Source organism: Hippocampus bargibanti, linkage group LG16 (assembly GCF_051943395.1).
Source record: "Hippocampus bargibanti isolate YZ-2025 linkage group LG16, ASM5194339v1, whole genome shotgun sequence".
Lineage (NCBI taxonomy): Eukaryota > Metazoa > Chordata > Actinopteri > Syngnathiformes > Syngnathidae > Hippocampus > Hippocampus bargibanti.
The window spans coordinates 834,288-846,458 of NC_142749.1; the positions used below are offsets into that span (position 1 = coordinate 834,288).

Consider the following 12,171-nt stretch of genomic DNA (forward strand, 5'->3'; position numbering starts at 1 on the left):
CTTGCAGAAAAAAATGAGAAAGAACAAAAAAATAGAGTTCAGGATGATCGTACAGCATGTAGCGTGTACTCAGAGTTCGGTGAGTGTGGCAGTGTGAAGGGGCAGGCTGGGCAGGCCTGGGAGGGAGTTGAGTCTCCGGACTGCCTGGTGGCAGAAACTGTCCTTGAGCCTGCTGGTCTTGGCTCGGAGACTCTGCAGTCTCCTACCCGATGGCAGCAGGCTGAAGAGGCTGTGGGAGGGGTGTGTGGGATCGCCAGCGATTCTGATGGGTCTGCGGGTGAGACAGGTGTTGTAGATGTCCTGAAGGGGGGGGGGGGCACCGATGATCTTCTCAGCTGTCCTCACGATGCGCTGCAGAGTCTTACGGCAGGACACGGTGCAGGCGCCGTACCACACGGTGATACAGCTGGTCAGGATGCTCTCGATGGTACCGCGGTAGAAGGAGGTCGTGATGGGGGTTGGGGCTCCAACTCTTTTAAGCTTGCGGAGGAAGTACATGCGCTGGTGGGATCTCTTGGTGATTGATGCCGTGTTGTGGCTCCAGGACAGGTCTTCGGATATGTGCACTCCCAGGAACTGCTTCTCTGGTCTCCAAGTGGGTGAGCGCTGTGTGGAGAGCAGTGGAGATGGCATCATCGGTCGAGCGGTTGGGCCGATATGCAAACTGGAAGGGGTCATGGTTGGGGGGAGGGCAGCCTTGATGTGGTTCATAACTAGCCGCTCGAAGCACTTCATGAGGATGGGAGTGAGTGCGACCGGGCGGTAGTCATTGTGGCAGGTGGGGGACGACTTCTTAGGGACCGGGATAATGGTGGTGGCTTTGAGGCACGTGGGCACAACAGCCTGGCTCAGAGATGTGTTGAAGATGTCTGTGAAGACATCTCTGAGCTCCACAGCGCAGTCTCTCAGAACACGGGGCTTTACGTGGGTTGGTCCCTCTGAGGGATCGCCTCACGCTGTCCTGGGACAGTGTCAGCACCTGTTCGCCGGGAGGTGCTGGAGTGCTGTTGTCTGCCTCGAAGCGGGCGAAGAAGTCGTTCAGCTGATTCAGCAGAGTGGTGGAGTTCTCGCAGGTCTGTGGAGAGGGCTTGTAGTCTGTGATGGTCTGTATCCCACGCCACAGGTTCCTGGTGTCTCTGCTGTCTCTGAAGTGGTTGGCGATCCTCCTGGAGTGCTGTCTCTTGGCCATCCTGATGCCACGTGACAGGTTGGCCCTGGCTGTTCTCAGGCCTAGCTCATCGCCAGCTTTGTAGGCAGCGTTCCGAGCCCTAAGGAGCCTGTGGACTTCACCCGTGAGCCATGGCTTCTGGTTGGCCAGGATGGTGACAGATCTGGTGACAGTCACGTCATCCATGCACTTCCTCATGTAGGAGGTAACAGAGTCTGTGTACTCTTGGAGGTCGGTGGTGTTGTTGTAGGTGGCCGCTTGTCTGAACATGTTCCAGTCAGTGTTGGAGAAGCAGTCTTTGAGTGCCTCTGACGACCCATCAGGCCACATCCTTATCTGCTTCTTGACTGGTTTGACGACTTTGACAAGTGGCCTGTATGCGGGCATTAACATAATAGTGGAGTCCGAAGCTCCTAGGTGGGGGAGGGGGCAGGCTTTGTAGGCTCCTTTGTGTGTGGTGAAAACATTGTCCAGAACGTTGTTACCTCTAGTCGGAAAGTTAATGTGTCCATGGAGTTGTGGAAAAATGCTTTTTGGGTTGGCATGGTTGAAATCGCCAGCCAAGATAAGGAAAGCATCTGGGTGGGCTGTCTGTTGCTCGCTGATGTGCCGGTAGAGTTCATTCAATGCCGAGCTCCTTTTGTTAATTGAGCTTGGGGGGATGTAAACTGCTACCAGCAGTATGGCATTAAATTCCCTCGGCAGGTAGAATGGCCGACATTTTATGACCATAAGCTCCATCAGTGGTGAACAGTGTTTGCATACCACAACAGCGTTGCGGCACCAGGCATCACTGATGTAAACACAGAGTCCCCCACCGCGAGTCTTCCCCCCCTCGATGAGCGCTCTGTCTGCCCGGAAGCTAGTTAGCTGGGCTAGCTGGATGGCACTGTCCGGTATGCTGTCGGTCAGCCATGTTTCCACAAACACAAGGGCACAACACTCACCCACGGTCTTGGAAGTTGAGCGGAGAAGTCTGATGTAGTCCATTTTATTTTCCAGCGAGCGTACGTTAGCCAGCGTAATGGTAGGGATGGACGGCCGGTGAGGGCTAGCCGCGAGCCTAATGCGGATATCTCCACACTTTCCCCTCTTCTGTTTCCTCATACAGCGCTTGTGGCGCCTCCACTCTGGGTTGGGTGCAGGAGTGGGGGTCGGTGGAAGAGTGGGGGTCAGTGGATGAGCCGACTCTCTGAGCAATCCATGCTTGCGTAGTACTTCTGCTTCAGCTGGTTTTGGTTTTTGGCAAACGGAGACATTTACATGAGTGAGACAAACATAATAAACACGAAAAAACAATTTGCCGGGAGAGAGAGGAGCCGCTGCATGTGCACGCGCCGCCATCTTGGAAAAAGAGTTCCTGGTGCACATGGAGTTGCGAGGCCTCAGAGACGTTATTTTGGGTGTCCCGAACATTGAGGAAGACAGCGAAGAAGCTCTCGCCGAAGACAAGGCTAAGAATGGAGAGACATATGCAGAGTTGGTGCATGTCTGGACAATAAGAGCCTATCACTGGTCAAGAGAGACGCAAGACGGAAGAAGAGCACTGGAGATTCTCCGTGAGCATTATGCTGGAAAGGACAAATCACGGGTGGTGAGTTTGTATTGCAAACCTTCCTCACTCCGAAAGGGCAGCTACGTCCGAGCAGAGGCTGCATTCACCTCATTAAGAGCAGAAGAGCACATTAACGACGGGCTTCAGATAGCCATGGTGCTAAAAGGGCTTACTGACTCTTACAAACCGTTCGTAGTGTATGTCACCCAATCTAATGACAAAATGACTTTCGGCGAATTCAAAACTAAGCTAAGAAGTTTTGAGAATACCAAAAAGTATGGAAAAGGTGACCAGAGTGACAACGAAGACAACGTAATGAAGACCAGCGGGACTACAAAACTGCATGGGAGAGGGAGAAGAAGGAAAACGGACATGGCTGACTTCGAAGATGTAGCTAAATTAGAAAAAGTGGTTAAAGAAATGTCTATTAGAGGGAAACATGAGCCAAATCAAAACTGTGAAATATGCACACAGGATAAGCTGACACAGAGCAGGAATAGACATGCAGACGCTAAAGCTGCAACTGTGCTTCAGTTAGTGCACACAGACCTGTGCGGTCCTATAGAACCGACAGATAGGAATGGCTACAGGTACTCAATAGCATTCACTGATGACCACAGTGGGATGATTTTTCCATATTTTATTAAGGCGAAGACTGACACGACAAAGGCTACATAAAAATTCATAGCCGATGTAGCCCCATATGGAAAATTAAAATGCATGCGATCTGGCAACGGCACAGAGTTCACTGGGCAAGAGTTTCAATCTTTACTAAGAAAAAATGGGATAAGGCATGAGACGAGTGCACCCTACTTGCCCTACCAGAACGGTACTGCCGAGAGAGTTTGGCGAACGCTATTTGAGATGTCTAGATGCATGCTGTTGGACAGTAACCTTCCCAAGCAACTATGGACATGATGTACAAACGGCCGCTCAAATTCGCAGCAGATGCTACAATAAGCGGCTACAGCTGACACCTTACCAGGCTTTTACAGGAAAGGTACCCAACCTTTCTAACATGCAAATATTTGGCTGTGAATGTTACGTGTATAAACAGGACAAAAAGAAGTTAGATTCCAGATTTTCATAGGCTATGATAAGTATAGCCCAGCCTATAATGTGTACTACCCCGAGACAAGAAAAGTCCTGAAACATAGACAGGTGAATTTTTTCATGAAAAACAACACAGATGGTCAAACTCAAACGGGTTGTGACTTGTGGGACAATATTCAGAGTTATAGTAAAGTACCCCAAAAGGAAATCAAACAGAGCCAAGATCAACCTGAGAAAAGCAAAGAACCGAGTGCTGAAGAGACAGAAGAAATAGGCAATATTCAGACTGAACAGGGAAGGAGGTTTCCTAAAAGACAAAAAAGGGCCCCAGAGTACATATGTAAAACTAAGTGTGATGATGACAAAGCCGACAATATTGACTATTTCTACAAAGTAACTTATGGTGTACCTAGAACTTTTAAAGAGGCTATGCAATCTGAAAAGTCAAAAATGTGGGCTTCTGCAATGGAAGAGGAGATGGAATCGTTGAAAGAAAATAAGACTTTCACTCTGACCCCGCACCAAAGGGCAAACAAGCAGTGGGAGGACGCTGGGTGTATACGGTGAAAGAAAACCCAGATGGATCTGAGACTTGTAAAGCCAGATTTGTGGCAAAAGGATTTGGTCAAGTAGAAGGAATAGACTACAGAGAGAAATTTTCACCAACAGCTAACCTGACTTCCGTTCGAGCACTGATGCAGGTGGCTGTGCAAGAAGATCTCACCCTTCACCAAATGGGCGTGAAGACTGCATATCTCCATGCCCCAATGGACTGTGCATTATATGTGGAGCAACCTGAAGGTTTTGAGATCACGTCACAAACAGGAGAACGTTTGGTATGTAAGCTCAACAAATCACTGTATGGCTTAAAGCAGTCAGGGCGTAATTGGAACATGTTACTAAACAATCACCTCATAAAGAATGGTTTTATACAAAATGATGCTGATCATTGTGTTTACTGCAGAGAATCCGAAAATGAAAAGGTCATTTTGTTAGTGTGGGTGGATGACTTAATCATCGCAGCGAGTAACGATGCCCTACCCAGTGAAGTAAAAGAAATGCTAAAAAGAAGATTTAAAATGAAATATATGTGTCCACTTGGACACTTCCTAGGTATCGATTTTAAACAAAGTAAAGGAGAGATCAAAATAACTCAAAAGAAACACATTGAGAGAATGTTGAGAAAATTTTGAATGGCTGAGTGCAAAGTAAAAAGCACCCCTTGTGAACAGAAATTTGACTTTAACAGTGAGGGTGAAGTTATCAACTCATCAGGGTACAGAGAAATAGCGGGCAGCTTAATATGCATAATGACATGTACCAGACCTGATTTAAGATGGGTTGTTAGCAAACTCTCACAACACCTAGCTGAAGCAAGACAGCAGCATTGGACTGCAGTTAAACATTTACAAAAATATTTAAAAGGTACTACAGATCAAGAGCTTAATTTAGAAGGGAAGTTAAGACTAGAAGGAATTAGTGACGCTTATTCGGCTGCCGATATACATGACAGGAGGAGCACAACCAGATATTGTTTTAGCCTAACTAAGGAAGGTCCAGCTATATCATGGAAAAGTAAAAAAACAGCCAACTGTTGGGATTATCAACCTGTGAAGCTGGCAGCCATAACTCAAGAGAGCATGTCTTCTTCTTCTTTTCCTTTCGGCTTTTCCCTTCAGGGGTCGCCACAACGAATCAATGTCCTCCATCTATCCCAGTTTTGTGCATTCTCTTCTCTCACACCAGCTACCTTCATGTCCTCTTTAACCACATCCATGAACCTCCTCTTGGGTCTTCCTCTCGGTCTCCTGCTTAGCAGTTCAAGGCTCCACATCCTTCTCCAGATATAGTCACTGTCTCTCCTGTGGACATGTCCAAACCATCTCAGTCTGGCCTCTCTGACTTTGTCTCCAAAGCCTCTAATATGAGTTGTCCCTCTAATGTACTCATTCCTGATCCTATCCAACCTGGTCACTCCCAAAGAAAACCTCAACATCTTCAGCTCTGCTACCTCAAGCTCTGCTTCCTGTCTTTTCGTCAGTAGCACTGTCTCCAGTCCAAGCATCATGGCTGGTCTTACCACTGTTTTATACACTTTTCCTTTCATCCTAGCTGAAACCCTTCTATCACACATCACACCTGACATTTTTCTACAGCCGCTCCAGCCTGCCTGGACACGCTTCTTCACTTCTTTTCCACACTCTCCATTGCTCTGGACAGTTGAACCCAAGTACTTAAAATCCTCCACCTTTATCTCTTCCCCCTGTAGCATCACTCTTGCACTTGGATCCCTCTCATTCACACACATATATTCCGTCTTGCTGCGACTGTTCTTCATTCCTCTCCTTTCCAGGGCATATCTCCACAGCTCTAGTTTCTCCTCCACCTCCTTCCCGTTCTCGCTACAGATCACAATGTCATCTGCAAAAATCGTGGTGGAAGAGATTCTTGTCTAACATCGTCTGTCAGCCTGTCCATCACCATAGCAAACAAGAAGGCTCAGAGCTGACCCCTGGTGGAGTCCCACCTCCACCTTGAATTCCTCAGTCATACCGACAGCACACCTCACAACTGTCTTACAGTCATGATACATGTCTTGCACCACTCTGACATACTTTTCTGTCACTCCAGATTTCATCATGCAATACCACAGCTCTTCTCTGGACACCCTGTCATACGCTTTCTCCAGATCTCCAAAGACACACTGCCATTCCTTCTGACCTTCTCCGTACTTCTCTATCAGCAATCTTAAAGCAAACACTGCATCTGTCATACTCTTTTTTGGCATGAAGCCATCATGCTGCTCACAACTGTTCACTTCTGCTCTTAGTCTCGCTTCAACTACTCTTTCCCAGAGTTTCACTGTATGGCTCATCAACTTTATTCCTCTGTAGTTAGTACAACTCTGCCCATCTCCTTTGTTCTTAAAAATGGGCACGAGTACACTTCGTCTCCATTCTTCAGGCATCTGTTCACCATCTAAGATCTTGTTGAATAACCGAGTCAAGAACACCACCGCCACCTCCCCAAAACACTTCCATACCTCGATTGGTAAATCATCAGGCCCGAGTGCCTTTCCCCCCTCCATCCTCTTCAGCGCCCTCCTCACCTCATCCTTGCTAATGCTTGCTACGTCTTGGTCCACAACAGTCACATCTTCTACTCTTTGTTCCTTCTCATTTTCCTCATTCATCAATTCTTCAAAGTACTCTTTCCATCTTGCCATTACACTACTGGCACCTGTTAATACATTGCCATCTCTATCCTTCATCACCCGAACCTGCTGCAAGTCCTTACCATCTTTGTCTCTCTGTCTCGCCAGCCTGTAAAGATCAGTCTCGTCTTCCTTGCTGTCCAGCCGAGCATACAAGTCATCATAGGCCTCTTGTTTGGCCTTTGCCGCCTTTACTTTAACTGTGCGCTGCATCTCCTTGTACTGCTGTCTACTCTTGTCCGTCCTCTCAGTGTCCCACTTCTTCTTTGCTAACCTCTTTCTCTGTATACACTCCTGCACCTCCCCATTCCACCACCAAGTCTCCTTATCTCCCTTTCTCCCACTCGATACGCCAAGTACTTTTCAACCTGTGTCTCTGATTATGTTCGCTGTAGTTTGCCAGTCATCTGGAAGGACCTCTTGCGCACCCAGTGCTTGTCTTACCTCATTCCTAAATATTATGCAACACTCTTCCTTTTTCAACTTCCACCATTTTGTCCTCACGTCAGCCTTTGGTTTCTTCATCTTCCTCACTGCCAGCGTCATCCTACACGCCACCAACCTATGCTGTCTGGCTACACTCTCACCAACCACTACTTTGCAGTCAATGATTTCCTTTAGATGGCGCCATTGACACAAAATGTAGTCTACCTATGTACTTCTGCCTCAACTCTTGTAGGTCACCCTATGCTCCTGTCTCTTCTGAAAGAAAGTATTCACAACAGCAATTTCCATTCTCTGAGCAAAGTCAACCACCATCTGTCCTTCAGCGTTCCTCATCTGGAGTCCAAACCTGCCCATCACCTCCTCATCATCTTTGTTTCCTGCGCCAACATGTCCATTGAAGTCTCCACCAATTACAACCCTCTCACTTCTCGGGATGCTCTGTATGACTTCATCAAAGTCCAACCAAAATTTCTCCTTCTCCGCCAACTCACATCCTACTTGTGGGGCATACCCACAAACAACATTGAACATCACACCTTCAATTTCTTGCTTCAGACTCATCATTCTATCTGATACTCTTTTTACTTCTAAGACATTCCTAACAAACTCCTCTTTTAAGATAACCCCAACTCCATTCCGCTTTCTGTCTTCACCATGATAGAACAACTTAAACCCTGACCCTAAGCTTCTAGCCTTGCTCCCTTTCCACCTGGTCTCCTGGACACACAGTATGTCTACCTTCCTTCTCTGCATTATGTCAACCAGCTCTCTACCTTTACCTGTCATTGTTCCTACATTCAAAGTTCCTACTCTTAGTTGTATACTCTTGGCGTTCCATTTCTCTCTTTTCCTCCGGGCACACATTCCTCCTCTCCTTCTTCGACCAACAGTAGTCCATTTTCCACTGGCACCCTGAAGGTCAACAGTACCAATGGCGGCCGTTGTTAACCCGGGCCTCGACCGATCCGGTATGGGATTCAGAGGTTTGATTCCCATATTTATTTTGGCAATTTTTTTTACGTCGAATGCCCTTCCTGACACAACCCTCTGTATTTATCCGGGCTTGTGACCGGCACAATAACACACTGGCTTGTGCCCCCTTGTGGCTACATTACTCAAGAGAGAGCTTGTACCTTGTCCAAGTATTAAAAGGGAGCAGTAATTTACATTATTACATTGATTGATTACATTGATTGATTACATTGATTACTGCATTACAGCAGTAATCAATGTAATCAATGTAATGGCAGCTTTCTCCACAATAAAATTTCAAATGTGCCTGTGTTTTTGCTCCCAGACTGACAGATAAGACTGACAGTCTCGCATGAGAAAGTAGACTTTGAACAGACATGTTCTTGAGAAAGGAGAGGGAGTATTTATTTTTATGTATTTATTTTTTACATGAGAATGCTTGATCTGGCACTCATGGAGATGGCAATGAAGTTTAATAGTGTGATTAATGAATTGATCGGAAGTAGTTGACACGTCTCTGTAAGACAACTTCAATTTGATGGAATCATTTAAAGCCCACTGTGGGAAAATTTCTTTGGAGCACTTTGTCAATAAATTGGCTGCTCGCATTGTTGAAGTTAAAGATAATTCAGTCACATGGAGTGCCTCGACAAAGCGGCATGAGACACTTAGCTGCTTCCCTCCCATGGAGTGGGAGATTAAAAAAAATCTCTCTCATCTCCTCAATGATGAGGAGATAAGGGATGGGGAAACCAATGTATGATGGGGAAACCAGGTACTGTGTCTCTCCCTCTGCCAAAAAACACTTAGAAACTTGAACACAGCCAATAAGACAATACTTTTTGGTTTTTATCGAATATGATGATTGTGTTGACTGAACACTTTACGACAATAAAAAGACATGGCAAGTCATCATGAGAAAGAACAGGCACTGGCTAAAAATGATTTCTTAAAGGACAACCGACGTCACTTTTTTGTTTCCTAACTGACATCAGAGGGTTTTATAGTATCTAAAATACCCAAAACACACAGTATGATATGTATTTTTATTGAAATGCAAAACACCAATAAAAATGACTTAAAGTGTCCAAAATCTGAAAAAAATTGAGCTGCGAATTGGGCATTTTCAGAAAGTCCCGCCCCCAGTTCGTGACGTCACGCCAAGACGTATTGCATTGCTGGAGAATCAAAACAATGGCTTCAGATTCAGAGAATATGCTTTCTTGTTACACATCCAGTTATGAATCTGATTCAAATAGTTCTGAAGAGGAAAGCATACATGTTTGCAATCGATTGAAGAATTTATTCCGTGCCATTTTGAGGCAACATTGGGGGGAAATGTCTCACCCAAAAAAAGGCAGAAAATGGCCACCGAGCTCCTGTGAGGAATGAGTCAGCCCGTTTCCGCAGGCTGATAAATTCGTTACATAGAGCTTGGACGCCCTCTTCTGGCTCTTTCTGGTGCAACACGAGGTTTTCAGACCAAACAAGCATTGACGTGATGGAAGGACTGCTACAATGTGTCCTTTTTTTTCAGTCAGGGGTGTTCCTTCATTGACGTCACATACGGACTCGTCACCAACTCAAAAACAAGACTTACGGAATATTCATCACGAGTCTTAAAACGTAAAATATAGCTATATGCGGTGGAATCTTTGTAAAATACGCTCAGTAGAAGTCATTTGAAGCCATTTGACAAATTATGGACGCAACTTGTCCGGAGATGTCGGTTGTCCTTTAATAGACAGAGAATGTTTTGCATGGATGGGGGAGAGGTGGGTCCTGGAATTTCCAAGATTGCGCAAAGAAAAATGTTGATTTTAAAGGGCGCTGATAGCCTCAATGTTTCCTTGTTCTGTTTTAAAAGTGTACCTTGTCCCGCCCTTTGTTTGGGAATGGAGTCCAGATACATTGGCCGGATCATGCGGTTAATGCTGTGGTTGTGCGAAGTAATGCAAGTGTAGAGACAAGAAATGAAGGGCAGATTGTGATGCCGTTGCCTTTGTAGATACAGAACACAGTCGGTGTAGGTACTGATTGGGATGGTTTCTGGTCAGGGATATAGTCTTGGTGCAGAATTCAGGATGGCAAAAAGCAGAATTTGAAGCAGATGTGTAGAGTCTGAACAAAAGCAGTGTTTGGTTAAGAATTACAAACATAGCTTCAAAAGTTTCAATAGTTGAAAATAGGAATGTTCTTAATGACATGATGCAAAAAACATCATGTTGACAATCTGGTGGTGGAGCCCAAGAAAGGCTTGAGACAGGCAGCTGCTAATTAGTTGGTCAAAGTGCAGCTGCTGGCTGACACACACACACACACACACACACACACACACACACACACACACACACACACACACACACACACACACACACACACACACACACACACACACACACACACATACACATAAACGTTTTTGCTACATGGTGGGGACATGGTGTGCAAAGGTTTTGACCCGTGGGAAACCAATTTCAAACATGAAAAAATATTTATGAAACTCATAAAAATTTGATTTTAGGACCCAAATTTCTTTTAGCCTGTGCTCACTCATAAATCATTTTAAAATGGCATAATTCTTGATTTAATTTTTCCAGGTTTTTGGCAACTCCGTGGGGACTTAACGAATCATGTCAAACTACCAGCAAGTGGCACTTATTTTTTTCAAGAGACAATATTTAGAGCCTGTAAGATGAGCAATTGTGTTTTGCAGGAGCCATGATCGTATATTTTTTGACAATTCTAAATTTTGAACGCATAAATTGTGAAATATTTTGTTCACATGCACAACTGGGTCCAAGCCCCCTCCCATTTTATGACACGATATCCGACAGAATAATCAAGCACCATATGTAGGTCTGGCAGGTTCTGTCACAACCAAAAGTTTGACTGCATCCAGTATTGGACTTTTCAATGTGCTATTCTTTATTATTTATCTGTGAATTACATCCCATTGGTGCTGCCATATATAGAGATATATATGTATATATATAAATATATATACAGTAAAGTCTCGTTATATCGATATCGGTTATATCGATAGTACTGCTTATTACGATACTATTTCTATGAACGTCTGTGTAAGCTCTCAGTCGTACAGGAGTGGTCCATCGATGAGAAGGTTTCTTCAGCCGTCATCTGTACAAAAGTGAAGGTTTCGGACGTTTCGCCTCCTATCCAAGAGGCTTCGTCAGCGAACTAAAGTCTGACTGGTCGTATCGGCCCCATTTATATATCCCTAATGTCCAGACCTGGTGGCGCCGGACACAGCTATGATAGGTCCCTACTCTCAGGTTGGGGGGGGGGGGCGCGGGACCCCCCCCTGTGGCCCCACTGATTGTTCCTACATTCCTGACTAACGATTGGCCTATTACCCCCACTCCCCCCGGTATCACCTCATCAGCATAACGACCCTCATCAGCATTGCGAAAGTTGCCTAACCTGTTTTGCCTGAGCAGGCTATTGTATGAACGATCCAAATTGAACCTCACACCACCAGACCGGTTTAATGAAGGAATTTGTGATTTTGAGAAGAATTGGGAGAGCATTTATATGGCGCACAGGGTGTGACGCAATAGAATGTGATGTAATGTAGATGCGACGTCATGACGTGCATCGGGAATCTTCTTGACAAACGATGTCCTCGCGAATCCAGATGAAGCTTGTGGCTGCTAAGACGGCTAGCAGCTCCGCAACCGGTCCATCCCACGTTGGCTTGGTCCACGTCATTCCCTTCAGACCGCAGCTCCGTCCTGTGGA

General features: G+C 45.7%; 1 protein-coding gene and 1 pseudogene across 3 annotated transcripts in view; one reads left to right on the plus strand and one right to left on the minus strand.

Annotated features, from left to right (window-relative positions):
• Positions 1-12,171, plus strand: part of pknox2 (pbx/knotted 1 homeobox 2) — a 164,436-nt gene that overhangs the window by 8,692 nt on the left and 143,573 nt on the right. The window lies entirely within an intron of this gene.
• On the minus strand, positions 5,452-7,536 carry LOC148886037 (uncharacterized; annotated as a pseudogene).